Source organism: Oryctolagus cuniculus, chromosome 3 (assembly GCF_051225735.1).
Source record: "Oryctolagus cuniculus isolate XC-2025 breed Fujian yellow rabbit chromosome 3, ASM5122573v1, whole genome shotgun sequence".
NCBI lineage: Eukaryota > Metazoa > Chordata > Mammalia > Lagomorpha > Leporidae > Oryctolagus > Oryctolagus cuniculus.
In genome coordinates this window covers 99,306,389-99,326,141 of record NC_142869.1, presented here as the reverse complement: position 1 = coordinate 99,326,141, position 19,753 = coordinate 99,306,389, and the positions used below count along the sequence as shown (strand labels likewise).

The following is a 19,753-nucleotide window of genomic DNA, read 5'->3' as shown; positions in this document are numbered from 1 at the left end:
GTGAATTTTTCTGATACTGTTTGGGAAGCATCAGCCTTTCTTTCCCAGATAACACTAATGTGTATATCTACAATTCTTTGTAGCATCCCCAAAAAATCACTTCTTATATTTCCTAAGATAGGATGTTTGTATTTGCATGTTCTATTTCATGGAGAAATAAACTGCATTTCAGAAAGCCTCAGTGAAAACGACATGTTCAAGGTTAAAGAAAGGCTGTCAGAATTGAGGCCTAAATTCTGATTTCCTCACTTTTGATATCGTTCTCGTTCCACTTTCTCCATTGTGTTGAGAAAGAGAAGTCAAGTGAAAAAAACATCACCAGGACTATACCGCTTAAAGATATCCTTTATAGAATTAAAATTAACTGGGATTTCTAGGATTGGTCTGAAATGCGATTTCAAAAGGGAGGGTCCTAGTGAAATGAGACTAACTGGCAAGAACTTGTCATCCTTTACACGGCCCATATATAACAAATGTATTTCCAAAGGTTTTCTTTTTGTATAGCAAACATTCCATCCCACTGAGTTATTACACAGATTTCAGTTCTAATTGGTTTGTATAATTTTTAATTTAACTCATTTCTTAGGAAAGCAAGCTTTTCCATTTATGCATATCTTACAAAGCTCCAAAAACAAGCCAAGCCTGAAAATCTAAGAGCTTATTTCTTGAATTCCATGGCCCAATAAAGATTCACATCCTATGATTATTGCTGAAGCCCTTTAAAAATACGCCTTGATTTGGCTGAAGTTTGGCACAGCAGCATGCCACAATGATACCCTTTGGGTCCTTTATTTTATTGTTTCTTTTTAAGTTAGACCACACAAAGAGCCAGTCAGGTAGAGTGAAAGCTTGTCAGCAGATTTCACAACTGCATGGGAAAGAGGCAGACAGGACATGGGAGTGAGAGCCACAGCCAGAGCAACACCAAAGCAGGTGCATTTTGGACACCTTCCTGTCCCATAGAGACGCTCAGATGCAGCTGGGTTCTGGGCTGTTCTCAGAGGTTCTGACGCAACCTGCTCACACCCTGTGAACTTCTTAAGTGGAGCAGTTTTTGGTGGGTCCTTTCTTGAGTGAGACAGCAGCACAAATTCTGAGTTGGAGGCAGCCTCTTGGATTCCCAAGTCAATATTCAGAGCCTCTGAAACAGGTGAATATGCTCAAGCTTATCCAGACTAGGGTGGAGATTTAATTTTTAAGGTCTTGCTAGAAGGCAGAAAAAGAGGAAGTTTCCTCAGGGCCTAGCAGCTTGCTCCACCCTGTGCTAAATTTATAAATATACATTTTCCCCATTAAATCAAAATTAGTGAAGATTATATAAATAGGTGATGTTTGAAAATTGATAATCACATTTAAAAGTCATATTATTGACTATACAAGGTAATTTCTTCAAATCAAGTAGTGATGTGTAGTTAATTGCATCTACCCAGGAAGTGGTTTTATTTAAGAGTTTTGTACTCGCCTCACCCCCGCCTTTTTTTTTTTTCTTCAGTACTGAAATTAAACAGCATTCAACACAGGCCTATTCTTACGACATGTAACTTCACTGTTTTCCGTTTTTGTTGAAAGACTTATTAACAGTTAGAAGTTGATGGCAGTTTCAATAGCAAGTCATCGCTGAGACAAGGTAAGTGTTTGCTTTATAACCTATGTGAAATTTAAACTTGAAAATGTTTAGAAGAGTATCCCCCATCTTGGTGTGAACATATAAACATTTCTATAAAATGTGATGCTTTCACCTGTTATTAAACTATCAACTTCTTTGCTTTGGTATAGAAAAGAATCTTTCTTTCCCCATGTGTATTTACAGCTGTCGAATTCTGAAGTCCTCTAGTGAAATATTAGGATCTTTTGTTATGATTTTACACAAAAATGTTTAATATTGAATAGGTATAGTTTAATTTGAAAGTGCTTTTGGAAATAGCTAGTAGAAAAATGTGCACCTTTAACTGATGGTTTTGGAAAAATATGCATTATTCAAGATCCAGTTAATAAAAGAGAAAAAGGCATTTTATAGCAATAAAAACATCTTGAATTTCAGTGTGAAAGATAATCTCTTTAGGGCATTGTATTTAAGTTAACAGTAAAATCTTTAAAAGGTTTCTAAAATATGTAGCTTATTAGCCATTAAAAAGCAAGAAAGTATTAAAATAGAAAACTTTCTGTCATGACCCTCAAAAATTTCTCCTAAATTATATTTAAGACTTAGGGTGAAAAGAGGATGACTTTCTTATTCATAAACAAAACATTGTGTTTAAAAGAGAACTCACAGCCAACTTCACTGAAGAAAGAGGCAAATTAGAGGTAGACTTTTGTTATTTATGTAATTTTCACATTTTCTTTCTTTGAGGTATCCCAAAACAATAAACCCTAGAAGTGAAAGAATTTATTTATCATAAACTCACATGGTCTCTCATACTGATTTCTCGATTTTACAGAATGTCTTTGCATCCTATAAAATATGTGTAGAAAATGTCAAAATATTGCTAATCTCAGAGACAAATACCAAAAATAAATCTGACTGTAGATTTCTGAAAGAATTTTAATAAAACCCAAGATATGATCCACTCTTCCCTAATATTATTTTATTGTGCTGTTGGCTAGGGGAAGTGATGGTCCCCACAACACCGATTTTTTGTATTATTAAAAAATGGTTACAGGGTTGATAAGTGGCAACAATTTTCTTTTCTTTTATTGCCTTATATTGAAAGACACATATAAACGTTTTTTTTCTGACATGGTCAATTTAGTAGGAAAGTATTAGGCATCATAACACACTCCATTTTAAGATCTCTTCAATTGTCAATACTGAAGCTAGCTACTTGTTGGCTATTAAAATGATCAGGGTAAAACAGAGATTAGGACTTGGTGTTCAATACATTTTTTTATTGTAAGTGTGTAAGAAGATCCTGGTAATATATATTTGCTTTGATATTCTGATTAGATTTCCAATTTGTTGCATTTCCTCACAATGGAAAGCATTATTTAAATCCCTCTTCAATATTGTGATTCAGAACCTCTGCATTTATTGAAGCTGTATAATTCAGATAATTTTGGTTGATATGTATATTACTTTATTTTATTATAAAAAGAGCAACACATGAATAAACATGTATAGTCCTTACACATTAGCAAGAATGAATATCTGGATAAGCATCTGGCATTGAAGAAAGTCTGCAAAAGTTTCTAAAGCTGTTTAATAGTTTTGAAAACAAAATTCTTTGTAGAAATGAGTGGGTTCTTTTTCATAAAACTGTTATTAAAATATAAGTGTTTTATGGAAGAAGTGTAAAATTAAGAATGAATTAAACTTATTGATAGAGATTTAGAAAGAGCAACAAGTTGAGAGGATGGGTGAGTGAAGACATTCTCAGAATTGTTTTTAAAAATAAGTATCACATATTCTCTTGAATGGACAGACCACATCTTAGAGTCAAATGCAAATGAGTTACTGTGGACTAGTATACCTTTATACATATTAAGTGGTTTAATAAGAAACAGATTTGATAAAATAAAAACAATGCAGACAATTTCATTTGGAAACTCATTGTTAAAGAATGTCATAGCTTTCTTTTTTTATTTAATAAATGCATTTTTTTCATAGATACAACTTAAGGAATACAATGGTTCTTTCTCCCATACCCACCCTCCCCTCCCCCAACTCCCATCCTAACTCCCTCTTCCTCTCCCATTTCCCTCTCCCTCTCCCATCTCCTTGCAGCCAGCATTCAACAAAATTCAGAAAAGGAAATCTATCCTTGGCATTCCTCTTCTTCATCACTTTTCATGCTCCATTCTGGAGCAGACTCTTCTGTTCCTCATTTAGGGTCTATGGCCTTGGTTAGCAGAGGGATAGGCCTCATCTTGCTCCTTGCAATATATTCCCACCCACTTTAAAATTTATTCATCCCACATTTTAACAAAAACAATCCAGACCTTCAAGAGAAGGCCACAGATCTTTGACTTCCTAGCCAAACTGCATCTTCTCCTTCTAATATAATATTAGTAAGCTCTCTGAGAAGACAAGATGCAAAAGTTCAGTGAAATGTTGAAGACTCCATGCTCAAGTCAGGAGACCCAGGCCATAGCAAAGATTTGGCAGAAGAGTTTCTGCAGCAAAGGGACTGCTTTGTCAACCGTTGGTCCTGTCTGGCACTTAAACACAGAATTTCTGGGCCAGCTGTGTGGAGCAGTGGTTACACCACCACTATGGATACCCACATGCCCTACTGGAGTATCTGGGATTGAGAGCAGCTGCTTCTGATCAAGGATCCTGATAATGCACCTGAGAGACAGAAGTTGATGGTCCAAGTACTAGGATTCCTGCCACAGATGTGGCAGACCTGGAAGAATTTCCTGGTTCCTGGCTTTGGCCTGGCCTAGTCTCAACTGTTGTGGGCAGTTAGGGAGTGAACCAGCAGAGAGAAAATATCCCTTTCTGTTTCTCCTCCTCTTTCTGTCACTCTTTCAAATTAATTAACTAAAAAATATTAAAGATGAGTTTTTTAAAAATGCCAGAACTTTTAGAGTGTCTCATAGGAAGTATCCATCACAAAGATATATCTATTTCTCTAAGATATTCCTAAAGAAATATACATGTTTCTTTTAGCAGGTGAAAATTAATTGTATTATTTTCAAATGCATTTTATCTTCCAAAACACTTACATTATTTGACATAACCAGCATTGCTTTATAGATGTATTTTAAAAAATTAAATATCCTGAAGTTAATTCTCTGTGTGCCAGAAGCATAGTTTTTGAACTGTAATATAAACATATATTTAGACTTTGAAATGTACTTGTATTCTCAATTTTAGCCTATTATGAGCAGAATTCCTTTGTTTTCAAAGGATAGAACTGGATTAAAAGAAGCCTAGGCAAAAGAGATACAAAGATACCAAAGTCAAGAAAGGCTAGATCCAGACCTCTCACAGGAGTAAATCTCAATTTCTCATTCCTGAGCTCTTTTTGCTGTGCTGTGAATAGTCTCTGGAAGAAATTTCCACCAAGTTGACAGGAAGCATCAGGTTTATATGTGATCCTTTGCTCAAACTTTGTCGCAAAAACAAACAAAAAGGAGTCTTTTCCCAATCAGCACAGTAGCGTCTCAGATTTGGATCTGATTGGACTTGGTCACATGCCAGTAGCTGAAGCATTGATGAATCTGGGCACAGTCAGCCTGTGTGACCAGCCCTGGGTCTCAGGGCTATCCTTGCATTGAGGAGCACACACCCTTGTACCTCAATGACTCTGACCTGAAAAGAGGGGTTCCCTGAATTAGAGATTAAAAGGCTTACCCAAAAGGAAGGTGACTACATTTTTTTTAAGATTCATTTATTTATTTGAAAGGTAGTTACTGAGAGGTAGAGACAGAGAGAGAAATCTTTAATCAGCTGATTCACTCCCTAAATGGCCACAATAGCCAGACCTGGGCCAAGTTGAAGCCAGGAGTCCAGAACTCTGAGTCGCCAACATTGGTTTGGGAGTCCAATGATCCGGACCATCTGCTGCTTTCCCAAGTGCATTTTCAAGGAGCTGGATAGGAAGCAGAGTAGCAAGACTCCAGCCAGCCCTGATTTGGTATGCTGGCATTGAAGGCGGAAGCGTAACCTGCTGGCCACAACACTGACCCCAGGACTACATTTTGCATGGGCAAACCTCACAGAACTCCACTACAGAGCCACAGTTTCACATTTCAAAGCCTTACTTTCTAACTTCTTTAAAGTCTACACTCAGACAGAAATGCAGTATTAGTTTAAAGGTAGGTCTGGGGTCTGGCGCTGTGGCATAGCAGATAAAGTTATCACCTGCAGTGCCGGCATCCCATATGGGCACTGGTTCAAACCCGGCTGCTCCACTTCAATCCAGCTCTCTGCTATGGCCTGGGAAAGCAAAGGAGCACGGCCCAAGTCCTTGGGCCCCTGCACCCACGTGGGAGACACAGAAGAAGCTCCTGGCTCTTGGCTTCAGATTGGCGTAGCTCAGCTAGTATGGCTGTTTGGGGGAGTGAACCAGCGGATGGAAGATTCTCTCTCTCTCTCTCTCTCTCTCTCTCTCTCTCTCTCTCTCTCCCCTTCTCTCTGTGTGTAACTCTGACTTTCAAATAAATAAATAAATCTTTGAAAAAAAAAGTAGATCTGAATGAAACATGAGTTTCAGTTAAACGGAATTAAAAATACTTTTCAACAGCTGCTAAGAAGATGACAATCCCTCGTATTTGTAGTCTAACAGCTTCTGGTCTGGCATGACTATTAACAAACACAATGCACATAAAACTGTCGGCCACCATAGAAAGATGCAAAGACTGGTCTATCAGGGTGCAGAAATTCATCTAACATTTTTGTATCCCTGGTTTTTTGTTTTTTTGTTTATTTGTTTCTGCACCAGGCCACAAGCTAGAGCATTCCATAGTGGTGTGCAGTTTCATCATATTGTGTCAGGGAATTCAGGATAGTTTTGAAGGAATTCTTGGGGTCTTTTTTAGACAAATATAGCACTGGGGAGATGAGAAACATTCTAAAAGTAGGGGAATATGTCAAGACAAATCATACAGAAACTAAGAATTTCCAAGGAAGAGTGAATTGTCTGGTATTTTTAGCTGGACATACAGTAAGAGGAGAAAGTCTGAAATCATAAGAGAGCAGGCCTGTTGGGCAGATTGTGATTGTGCACACATTGGTGTCCACACTTCTGTATTTTGATGACTTACCTGGTAGAAAGATGGATTACTTCTTCTATTTATTTCACTGTTAAGTGACATACTCCTTGGGGTGGCTAGCATACATGATTGTAGTCAATGAAGGGAGATATACTATAAGGAAAGGCATTGAATTACCTGGCCAGATGCCTGAAATTCTCATATAGGATGTGATTATAATAATGTTTTATTTAGTAACTTTGTTCTTAACTTGAGAATTGGTGTATACGGAGATGGTTAAAAGTGAAAATTAAGCCAAAATTTGAAACTTTCAAAGAAAATATTTCTCTTACTCCAATTTCTATCTACCCCATTCACTTCCACCTTAACCCAACAGGAAATTACTTTTTATACATTTGTGAACCCTTCTTTATACCAAAAGCATACTTATATACACTCATTTGTGTGTGTATATATATATATATATATCCTCCTTGTAATACTACAGATAAAATAACTATACACACTTATTTGTTTTGTTTATTCGTTTATTTTAAATTGTTTATTTATTTATTTGAAAGTCAGAGACAGAGAGATCTTGCATCAGCTGGCTCACCCTCCAGATGGTTGCAGTAGCCAGTGCTGAGATGGGCTAAGCCAGGAGACTAGAACTCTACCTGGGTCTTCCCATGTGGGTGGCAGGGGCTCAAGTGCTTGGGCAATGTTCTACTGCTTTCCCAGGCCATTATCAGGGGGCTGGATCAGAAGTGGAGCAGTAAACCAGTGCTCATATAAGATGCTACCACTGAAGATGGTGGCTTTACCCGCTACACCACAACACTGGCTCCTGGCTATTCTTCTTTTTTTTTTTTTTTTTTTCTTGATTCCCTTTTAGGAATGTTTTAGGAAATATTTCCATAAGAAATTATTTTTTCAAGATTTATTCATCTGTTTGATTTAATTTTTTTTTTTTTTTGACAGGCAGAGTGGACAGTGAGAGAGAGAGACAGAGAGAAAGGTCTTCCTTTGCCGTTGGTTCACCCTCCAATGGCCGCCGCGGCCAGCGCGCTGTGGCCGGCGCACCGCGCTGATCCGATGGCAGGAGCCAGGAGCCAGGTGCTTTTCCTGGTCTCCCATGGGGTGCAGGGCCCAAGCACCTGGGCCATCCTCCACTGCACTCCCTGGCCACAGCAGAGAGCTGGCCTGGAAGAGGGGCAACCGGGACAGAATCCGGCGCCCCAACCGGGACTAGAACCCGGTGTGCTGGCGCCGCAAGGCGGAGGATTAGCCTAGTGAGCCGCGGCGCCGGCCTTTATCTGTTTATTTGAAAGGCAAAGTTACAGAGAAGCAGAGAGAGAGAGTGGGAGATCTTCCATCCGCTGGTTCACTCCCCAAATGGCCTCAACAGACAGAGCTGTGCGAATCTGAAGCCAGGAGCCAGGAGCTTCATCTGGGTCTCCCACATGGGTGCAGGGGCCCAAGCACTTGGGCCATCTTCTACTGCCATCCCAGACCATGGCAGAGAGTGGGATCAGAAGTGAAACAGCTGGGACTCGAACTGGTGCCCATATGAGATGCCAGCACAGCTGGTGGCAACCTCACCTGCAACACCACAGCACCAGCCCCCCCCCATAAGAAATTATTGAATGCTGTTTTTTTACATCTATGCAATAGTCCATTAAATAGACATATCATATTCTGCTATCTAAGGAGTCATGGTATTCAATTTTCATATAGTGAATGTCTTCATGTAGTTATCCATATTTGAGAAAATACATATACAGAATAAATTTCCCGAAGTACTATTCATGAGAAAAGTGGCAAAATTATTTTGAAAGTATTTTCAAAAACATCCATCACATCAACTGTATCTTATTGAACTATTAGCACTTAACGAAAAATATGATAGACTTTCCATAGCTTTCAAACATTGTTGCCAAACTTCTCAGGTTTTGCCATTTTGTAGAAATTGTATCTCAATTATGGTTTTATTTGGTATGTCTGCTATTTCAATTAAGGTTGATGTTTTAAAAAATTATAAATCTACGTGTGTTTTTCTTACCAAGAAATACCTTCTCAATTGAAATGAAAATGTTAGTGATGTTAAAACCCTGGTAAGAAATGTCAAAAGAATTAAAGAGCTAGGAGTAGCATTCATAATATTAAGATTGAAATGGGCAGTAGCTGAAAGGAATTGAAATGTGACTGTTCAAGTGAAGGAGAGGAGAAGGAATTCAAATAAAGAAAATACATCCAGAAACTTAGCAGGTCTCAGAGGAGACTAAGACAGATGGGTGTAATCACTAGCTTAAGTAGACAAATAACCTTCAACAGAAGCAAGAACACTTTAATGACTGCGAATATTAATGAATTGGATGTACGTAAGATGAAGTGAGAAGTTGAGGGAATTCAAGCCTAATAGTTTCTATCTGCACTGAAATAGAATGGGAGTTCATATGATAACAGTATTTCCTGGATGCCAAAAGTTAAACAGAATCTTATTTTAAAAATTGACCTTAAAGGCCAGCGCCGCAGCTCACTTGCCTAATCCTTCGCCTGCGGTGCCAGCACCCTGGGTTCTAGTCCCGGTTGGGGTGCCGGATTCTGTCCCGGTTGCTCCTCTTCCAGTCCAGCTCTCTGCTGTGGCCCGGGAAGGTAGTAGAGGATGGCCCAAGTGCTTGGGCCCTGCACCCACATGGGAGACCAGGAGGAGGCACCTGGCTCCTGGCTTCAAATCAGCGCAGCACACCTGTCGCAATGCTCTGGCCGTAGTGGCCACTTGGGGGTTGAACCAGCGGAAAAAGGAAGACCTTTCTCTCTGTCTCTCTCTCTCTCTCTCTCACTGTCTAACTCTGCCTGTCCAAAAAAAAAAAAAAAAATTTTTTTTTCGACCTTAAAAACAGGTGCTGTAGAACAACAAGTTAAGTTGCCGCCTGCAGGGCCTGCATTCCCTATAGGCACCATTTTGAGTCCTGGCTGCCCCACTTCCCATGCAGCTCCCTGCTAGTGCACCTGGAAAAGCAGGTCCAAATCCTTGGACCCCTGCCACCCATGCAGCCGTTGCTGCCATTTGAGAAGTGGCTAAGCAGATAGAATATCTCTCTCATACACACTCTGTCTCTCCTTCTCTCTTGTGATCTGCCTTTCAAATAAGTAATTAAACATTTTTTAAAAATTGACCTTAGCAGTAGCACACTATACAACTGTGTATTTTGAAAGACTTATTCTTTCCCTTTCTTGTAGGCATTAGCTCAATCAATTCCATTCCATAAATAATTTTGAAGTCTAAATAAGTTTCTTGAGTTGTCCTAAGAATTATTGAGAAAGCAAAGAATTAGGTATGTTATCTAGCAAAGAAAACGTTTTTAAGTATCTAAGGAGTATATTAAATTAAAACTTAAATATGAATCTGTATGTATAAATCCAATTCCATAGAAATATTATAATACATATAACTGACAGAGTGCTAATGGTTTTTATTTTACCAGTTCTAGTGACCATTTATGTATCTTCATGTGTTCACTAAGTTGGATTTGATGCTATTGAATTTCTCTTTTGATTTGATGTTTGGAGGTTTCATTCTCCTAGTTTTCCTCCAAACTAGCTGATGATCTAAATCTTTTGCTCACTCTTCCTCATCCTCTAGCCTGCAAAATGCTGGAATACCCTGACTTCAGTCTTTGTATTTTTACTTTTCCAAGAATCTCACTTCTTGTGTTCTAAGTTTATTCCTATGTGATATTATTTAGTTTGGTGACTTAAAATGCCATCTATATGCTAATTAATCTCAAGATCAGATTTTTTTTAGACTCAAACTATAAATGCTGTTGCCTACTCATCATCTCCACTTGAATGTCTCATGTAGATGTCAAGTGAATATATTCATTTTTTTCTTTTTTAGGTGGCCTTTTTATTTCAGAATAGTTTTACAAAGCAAAAACTTTGAAGTAGCACAAAGTTTCATACATCCCACACTCAACTTCTCCATCATTAACCTCTTATATTAGTATGATACATTTGTCACAAAAAAGATCATATAGTAATAAACTAAGAACACAAGTGCTGACTAAAAAGTAGAAATCCAAAGACTGAATTAATGAACTATATCCAACTTTCTTTATTTTTTTTTTCAAAGCAAATCTCTTAAAGGCCCTTTACCTGTTCCCAACCCAAAATGTGTCTTTTTTCCCCCTTTTTCTCTTAGTTGCACCATCATTCATCTATTCAGGACAATCTAGAAATTATAGATGATTTCACTCATTCCCTTCCACCTATAGCCTCAAATACCAAGCCTTTAGTGGAGCCTACCAAATATAGACTCAGTTTCCATTATAAGTTTACTTAACTTTTTTTTTCAATAATAGCTCTTGAAAAGTTTTCTTTCTCCAACATATAGATCTTTACCTTTTTAATTATTATTACTTCTTTCTGGTTTGTTAGCATAATGACTCCTCCCCCACCCCCAACCTGGCAAAAGCTTACTGAGTGAATAGACAGCAATATGTGAAATTTTGATGATGTCAAATTTTAGACAAAAACCACTCCCACCAATTCACTCTCTAGTTTCAAGTTAGAGACACACTCACATGAAATATATGGAAAAATACTGATTTGTACATGTCTACATTACCTCAAGAAGATTGAAATCGTGACAATTTCTTTTTTTTTTTAAAAGATTTGTTTATTTATTTGAAAGAGTTACACAGAGAGAGGAGAGGCAGAGAGAGAGAGAGAGAGAGAGAGAGATAGAGCGATCGAGAGAGGTCTTCCATCCGATGGTTCATTCTCCAATTGGCCACAACAGCTGGATCCGTGCTGATCCATGCTGATCTGAGCTTGGGTGCAGGGGCCCAAGGACTTGGGCCATCTTCTGCTTTCCCAGGCTATAGCAGAGAGCTGGATTGGAAGTGGAGCAGCTGGGTCTCGAACCGGCGCCCATATGGGATGCGGGCACTTCAGGCCAGGGCGTTAACCCACTCGCCACAGTGCCGGCCCCAATCGTGACAATTTCTACAAAATTCTCTTCAGAATTTCTTGGCACTAAAGGTGATTTGTATTCTGTAATTTATTATTAAGTACATTTTGAGGGCAATAAAACTCTAAGACTCACATATGTTGAAGAAATTGGTGAAGAAAATGATGCAGAATAGGATAAAAATTAATATTTAATAAAGTCACTTTTTATATTACATTTTGTATACAATCTATTTTCTTTCAATTTGTTACTATTATTTACAAGAATCCTTTAGGGTTGGGTTGATATATTTTTGTATTCATAAATGTTGATTGGATATCTCAGTCTTTTATTTAACAGCTTTCCAATTCATAGGAAGGAGTTAGATGATAAACAGGAGATGAATGTATACTAAAATATCCTGAATTCACTCACTTCCTATCATTTTCATTGGTGCTACTGAAGAATTCCCCTGGCTCTTCTCCCTGCTTCTACTTTTACAACATAATCTTTCAATGAGGAATAGTCAGAATGACTTATTTAAGACTTAGACCATATAAATTTTCCACTAAAACTTGCCAACTTTCTATTCTATTTAAAATTAAATTTAATCTTTTTTCATGATTTACAGCCCTCTCTATCTCATTATTTTACTTTTGCTTTCCTTAATATCATTTTGGATATGGAGAATTTATTATTAAATTACCAAGTTGTTTAGCAGATATTTTAACCTTAGGATTTATTACCTATAGAGTATTGACCTTATCTATTTTCGTAATACCAAATATCTAGTAAAATGATAAATTTATAATAAATAATAAGAGTAAATTTATAGAAGTTAATTATGTGTCTTAGAATCAGAAAACATTTTCTGGAGATTTGTGACTTTCTCACATCTAAAATAATGAAATAATCTAAAAGGAGAGAATCTAGAAATATATTTCAAACAATGACACTATTTGTAGTACATGTTACATAAGCTGGTAGTTGGCTTGGAATTCTGTGTCTGTTATATCCTAGGGTGCGTTTCTGAAAATCAGATCAAATAATTCATTACCTGAAAATATATTGCCATCAACTGGTAGACAACATCAACCACCTCTAAAGTATTTAAAAGTTAAACTCTTTCGCTGAAACTATGATGTTAAAATTGACCAACTTTATGTTTACTTTAAATTCAAATCCTAAAATGCAGGGAACATTTTCTTCTATTCTTTACTGGTGTAATTCCAAGCTTAGAGTCAGAACAGGACATCATTTTAAAATAACTGTGAAAGGTAAAATGCTCAGGAAATTGAGTGCTGAGTCAGAGGAAACTTCTGTTTCTGTTAATCTGTCTTTCAGTCTTAATTAATTTACCTTAGAATGTTACGCAGTAGACATGAGTAGTGGCTTCTACATTCATCTTTTTGCTAAATTCACTGAGAAATTCAAGTAATCTGAGCTTCCATATACTACTACCTGTAACAGTTTGAATGTGATTTGGCCCCTAAACTCATGCAGATGTTGTAAGCTAATGGTACTAACAGAGTGGGATATTTAGGAGTTCAACTTTATTCTTAGATCTTGGGGACTTGCCTTCCAAAAAGTTCTCAAGTTTGTAAAGCCTGAGCTTAGGCCGGCTGCTATTGCTGCTTCCTGGCTGGCATCTGATCCCTCCTGTGCACTTGCTCTGCTGTGACCAATCATCACCCTCGCCAGATGCCCAAATCATGGGACCTGGCCAATCCTGGACTTGAGCCTCCAAATCCAAAACTGTGAGTTAAGTAAACCATTCCTCTTTGTGAATGTCATTGCTTCAAATATTGTGTGGTAAAAATGAAAGACTAATATACCACCTATTTATACTTTGATAGTTCTCCTGAAAGAAATGGAATCCATGGGGGATGGGAATGTGTGTTGATTATCCAAATAGTTTTTGCAACAATGTGCTGAGTATTGTGATATTACCCCAAAGACACAATATTTCCATATTCTCAAGATGCTTATAGTGGTGTGGGATATTTGTCAATATAAATTTTTAGAGTGGGATTGTTAATAATTGTCATCATAGCTATGATGTTTTTCAGTGTATAATAGGCCAGGTATTTTGCATACCTAATAGGATACAGTGTCCGCAAAAATCTCCTAAAGGAGTTAATAGTCCCTTTTTAAAACTAACGAGGCTCATGTTAAGAGATTAAATACTCAAATGTGCAGAGCTATTTGGTAGATTGGGTCATGATTTGTAGGCAGACCTGAGTAATGCTAAATCAATGTTCTATTCATTATGCCATGCTGCAATTTCAAAGCCTGTTAAGGTTCAACAGTTAGACAGTATTGAACTTGAGTTCATGAAGCTATGGAGTCCAAAATGCTCTAAGACTTTACTTAGCTTGATGTCTAAAACAATCTTATCCATAGAAAACTTGTTGCTAGTTTTCTACATATATTGCTTCATAATGACATGTACAAAACAGGCGAGGAAGGAAACATTTTTCTTTTTGCTTTATTTTCAGTGATATCACTTTTCTGTCTCATTTGAATCCTCTGTCTCTCCTTAACCCTTATATCCCAAAGATTCCTTCTTAAATCAATGTTGTTCTATATGGTAGCAACTGGCCACTCACAGTTGCTGAGCACTTCAAATACGGCTAGTCTGAAACTGAATGTAAAATAAATACCACATTTTGAAGACTTAGTATAAATAAAATGTAAAATAACTCATTAAAAGTGTTGCATTGATTATATGTTCACATTATTAAACTTTCACATTTAATTAATTAAAATTAATTTTATCTAATTTCATTCATCAAATGTGACTACCAGAATTTTTTAATTTCATGGATAGCTCACATTTGCACTGAATATTTTAGTTCTGGAACATCTTATCTTCCCACAACATGCATTTGACATTCTTATCCATTCTTATGGCTTGATACCATTAAAATGGGGCTTACATTTCCAAGTCTGTCGTTGGCCTTTCTCCCAAGATGGTTTCTCATTTCTAATTGCTGACTGATACCTTTTCGACGAGATGCCACCCACAGTTAAAACTGAATATGGCACAAATTAAACCTACAACTTTGCCCACCAAATCCTTCTCATCTGCTTTCTAATCTCACTTAGGATGCCCGTATTCTTGAAATCACCTAAACCAAGTAAGCTTGGAATCTCCATAGATCCCTATTTAACACTTATTCCATATGCTCAATCAATTGCCTCTTTGGTGGCTTCCATTCCTTTCTCTCCATTTTCATTGTCATAGTCACTAACCAGTCACCTCTTGCATTTTGCCAAGGCTATGACAAAGAAGCTCTGCTTATATTCTTGCTGTTTCTCTTACCCCTTTACCTTACCTATTTATGCCCATGGGTTGATTGATGAGTTCAAGTTAAACGATACAAATAAAAATGTCTATCATCTATTTATGTTCTACCCAGAGTATTAAAAGTAATTTTGCATACATTATTTGTCTTGATCCTTCCAGCAAGCCAATGAGCAAAGCAGGAGGTTTTAACAGATATAATAGAAAGCAGTAAAGCGTGGACAAATTGAATTGTGTGAAGACAAAGGAGTATTGAAACATGATTCAGCTGTAAGCATTAGAACATGCTTTTCTCAAATTCTAGTCCAGAACTTCTTTCTTCCTTGCAAAAAATAGTAAAAGTGTTAAGAACAGTCTGAGAATTCAGGAAAAAATAGCCCTGGGCTCTAGCACTTGATAGACATTATATTTGTTAATTTGGGCAAGTTGCATAACATTTCTGAGCTTAGTTTCCTCATCTGTAAAGTGGGGAGTTTCCTCAGAATGAAAAACAAAAATTATGAATGTAAAGAGCTTTGCCTCATGAGTAGCATTTAATAATTGCCCTAAAAAGGTTGAATGAAGTAGTAATGGTAACAGTGCCAGTCTTGAATAACAGCAGTTGTCTTGAATAAAATGGAAACTCTTATTTCCACCTTCACTATAATATAAAAAGCATGCTGGGATAGTTTTGTTGTATTTCAATTCTAAGCATTACAACAAAATTACAAAGCACATCAAAAGCCATTTCTTGATATTAGTTTCATTTCCTTAATACAATTGTGTGAAGGAGTAGAATATAGCCAGGAGGAAGAAAAGAACTTCTTCTTCATTTGTTGATCAACTTTTGGTTGATATGGAAATTTTAATTTCCATAATTTAATTTTAACAGTTCAAGATGTGTTTTCACCAAAAATTTCTTCTAATTTTGAATAATTCATATTTATCACATAGAACAACTCCAAATATAGTAGATAGTCATTGACTTTAATTCCAACTTCTGCCTGCAGTGGTAAGATAGTAATGTAGCTGGTCCTTGAGGCAGATGTGCAGAGGTCCTGGAAAAAGCGCCAGAGAAGTAAATACCTGAGAATAGCAATCATTCTAAGCATGGTGGCAAATCTGATCCTGCTTTGAAATGCTTGGTACTAGAGGAGTTAGAGACAGAGGACTTCAGATTGTACCTTTTTGTCTGCAACAGAAGCTCAATAGTGCAATACAGACAGCATCAACTAATACAATGGTAGACTTTAAGCTCAAATAGAAAACAGAAAATGATACATGTGAAGATGGGAATGATAAAGGAGATCAGAAATGGGAGAGATGGCAAAAGGACATGCTTAGCAATAGCCCAGTTCCTTACATTGTGTAACTGAGTCGTGTTCAGGAAATTTTAAGAACAAATAAAATAATGCTAATGTGTGGTGAACCTTTTTCTAAGCAGTAGTACAAACACAGTCCTTTTTTTCTGTTCTCCATGTCCAATATTACCAGATTTTACTTAAAAAGAATAAAATATTGAAAAGTGATGTTGGCTTTTAAAACAGCACAAATTCTGCTCACCCCATACATCAAAGAAGCAATGTTCTTAGAGGATAGTTACACCAGGGGTCACAGTCACAAGTGCCCCAAAACTATGCAAGAGAAATGGGCAGGAGAGGACCCGGGACCAGAGAGAACTTGCACTGTTTCGGGGATTCCCACCTCCAGATGATGGTTATCAGGTACTCCTGGATCAGTTTGCCACATCTTATGATTTTTCAAGAGAAGACACGTAAACCTGCTTTTTCTTTCCTGCTTCCTTTGTTAAAGAACCAACCCTTATTTTTCAATTTAAAACTGATTCAAACGTTCCAAAACACTGTTCAGGTCCAACAACATATGTCTGTGGGTTGAATTTGATGGTAGATTGCCAGTTTTCTACCTCTTCTTGAGCAAGAGTCTCCCAAATAACTTCTATATATTCAACAAATCCAAGTAAATGTTCAGAGATTGGCTGGAGTATAAGATTATCTTTTGAAAAAACATCCATTTCAGTATAGCTACAGATTTAGGTCCTTGTTTTATCTGTCTAGCTCTCATTACTGGGTTCATTTCCCTAACTTGAGAGCACCAACTTTCTCCTGTTGCCAACCTGCCCCAAAGCATTTTTTAATGATAAAGAGATGTCTCCAAAGTTTATTTTACTAAGTAATAATGAATATATTAAACCTTGTTTTGAATTGTATTTTTAAATTACCTGATGTCTGATATGGACCAGAACATCTACACTTGCATGGATGTACTGTTTTACAGTGGATCAAAGAAGGGTCTGTATACCTTGGGTGGTAATAATAACAGTGACAATAATTTAAACAGACATCTACAGGTGCATGCACACACATACACACATGAAGTCTACCAGTGCACAAGGTGGGGAAATGTATCCAGGGTGTGGTTTTATAACACATTTCATCACATGTTTTCTATTAATAGATTAGATTCTCTGAATCTCAGAAGCGACCATGATTAAGGATAAAAGTGAATAAAGGTATTACACGCAGAGAAAATAGTGTTCTATAAGTTTTATGTTCAATAGATCATCCAGATAACCACGTTAAGACTGTAAATACTTGTGCATTCTTTGTTTAATTCAGTGTGACCAAGAAAATATGTTAGATTTCGCTTTCTGAGGAGCCTAAATTAAGATAGAAATTTGATTGCACTAATTCAACTTATAATTCCACTCAACTAACGGGAACTAGCTAGGTAGGTAACACATTTAACTATTTTATCCACCTCCCATATCATGAGGAAAGAGAACTGAGAATTCCAGTTTGAAAAGTGAAACTAAGTGTGTTTTATTAAATGGAGGATCTAGTCCTTTTCCCCACACGCAGTAACTCCTGTATTTACATTTGTGGTAATACAGCTGAAGCTCTTCAAAGCACTCCAGGAGTGAAGAGAACCTTCAGGTATTCAGCCTAGAAAGAAAAGGATACATTTTAGGACGTGCAATGGATGTACTACCTTGAAAGATCTTCAAAAACAAGAAGTGAAAAACTCAGTCAAAACTTTTCAACTTGAGCATTGTGACTGACTAATATTTTCTCACTATTTTGATATTCATGGCTTCTTGAATGGACGGACACCTTTGGAGACGGCAATGTTTGTGAATTTTCTTCAAAAATGTCCTCCATCTTTACAAGAACTGTTCATCCAAACTAGTAACCTGCTTATTTGCTGCCTCATCTCCTTGTGAGAACTGAGGTCCTGTCATTCTAATGGATAGTTGAGCTAGACCTGAACAAACACCCAGGATGGAGAACTGCCACGTGGTAACAAACTTGCTAGTACACAAGGCTCTGTAAATCCTAATGCCTCAGAATCACCCTTCTCAGCTTACCAATGGTTGTTTCTTTCTATCTATTAGATAGCTTTTCCTATTGTCCTTGTATCTCCAGTTGCCAGTATTTACCCAGACTATGACCAGAGATCTATGTAATTATTGAGCATTGCCAGTACTTTTCAGATTGTGCTTCTTGCCACCACTGGCAGCTAGGAAACCACTCTCATAACTATCATTTCATATCCAGTTCCTTGTCTTTTCTCACCTCAATAAATGAAAGATTACAAGTCTTTCCTATTTAAAACTATATTTTATATATGAACTATCCATATGTAAGCTACCCTAAAAATAAAAATGACATAAAATGTAATTTAAAGAAAAACATGAAACAGTTTTCGTGGCCTTTAAGTAGGCAGAGGTTTCTTAAGAGGACTCCCCCCAAAAAAAACCAAAAAAAAACTAATCATAAAAGGCAAGAAACAATGAATCCGATAACATTAAAATTTAAAACCATTAATGAGGGAGTTCACTAGGCTAATCCTCCACCTGCGGCGCCAGCACCCCGGGTTCTAGTCACGGTTGGGGTGCTGGATTCTGTCCCGGTTGCCCCTCTTCCAGTCCAGCTCTCTGCTGTGGCCTGGGAGTGCAGTGGAGGATGGCCCAAGTGCTTGGGCCCTGCACCCGCATGGGAGACCAGGAGAAGCACCTGGCTCCTGGCTTCAGATCGGCGCAGCGCACTGGCCGTAGCAGCCGTTTGGGGGATGAACCAATGGAAGAAGACCTTTCTCTCTGTCTCTCTCTCTCACTAACTTTGCCTGTCAAAAAAAATTTTTAAAAATTAAAAAAAAATTAAAACCATTAATGAAAAGATGCTGTTATGACGTTGATAAAGCAACTCAAAGTAGGAAAGGTTAATTATTGCAAAAAATATATTAAAAATGATTTTTACCCAGAATATAGAAACAACTGCAAATCCATAAGAAAAAGACAGACAGCCTAATTGAAAGAAATGAGCAAGCATCTTGCATGGGCACTTCATAAAAGATTATTGCACTGCAATCCTATGCACAGAGTAAGATGTAAGGTAAAAATAATCCCAGCAAGAAAATATGTATAATTTAAGTTTCCACTTATATAAAGTTCAAAAACTTGCAAATCTGAGAACGCAGAATAATGACTATCTTTGGTGGATAAGATGAGAAGTGAATGGACAGTTTCAGGGAGCTTCTAGAATGCTGCTTGTGCCGTTTTTTTAGTTTGTGATCATATGGGTATATTCATTTTATGACAGTTCATTGAAGAATATACATACACATGTACACATAACACACACCTGCAAAAACTCCTACATAGAAGCTATTTAAAAAAATTTCACTCATAAATAATCAAGAAAGAAAGAACTGATTTTTAAATGCATTAATGGAGATACTCCAAATTTTTTATTTTTAATTTTTATAATGTAAAGAGAAAAGATTTCATATGTACAATTCTAAGAAGATAACCATACTTCCCTCCTTCTTTCCTTTCTTTTTTCTTTAATTTTTACAAA

General features: G+C 37.1%; 1 protein-coding gene across 2 annotated transcripts in view; it reads left to right on the top strand.

The window, feature by feature from the left end:
* Positions 1 to 1,509: 1,509 nt before the first annotated feature.
* ARHGAP15 (Rho GTPase activating protein 15) overlaps positions 1,510 to 19,753 on the top strand; it is a 659,666-nt gene continuing 641,422 nt past the window's right edge. For both annotated transcript variants that reach the window (XM_017342824.4, XM_089329238.1), the window contains exon 1: positions 1,510 to 1,627. The gene's annotated coding sequence lies outside the window, so the exon portion shown is untranslated. The remainder of the gene's footprint in view (positions 1,628 to 19,753) is intronic.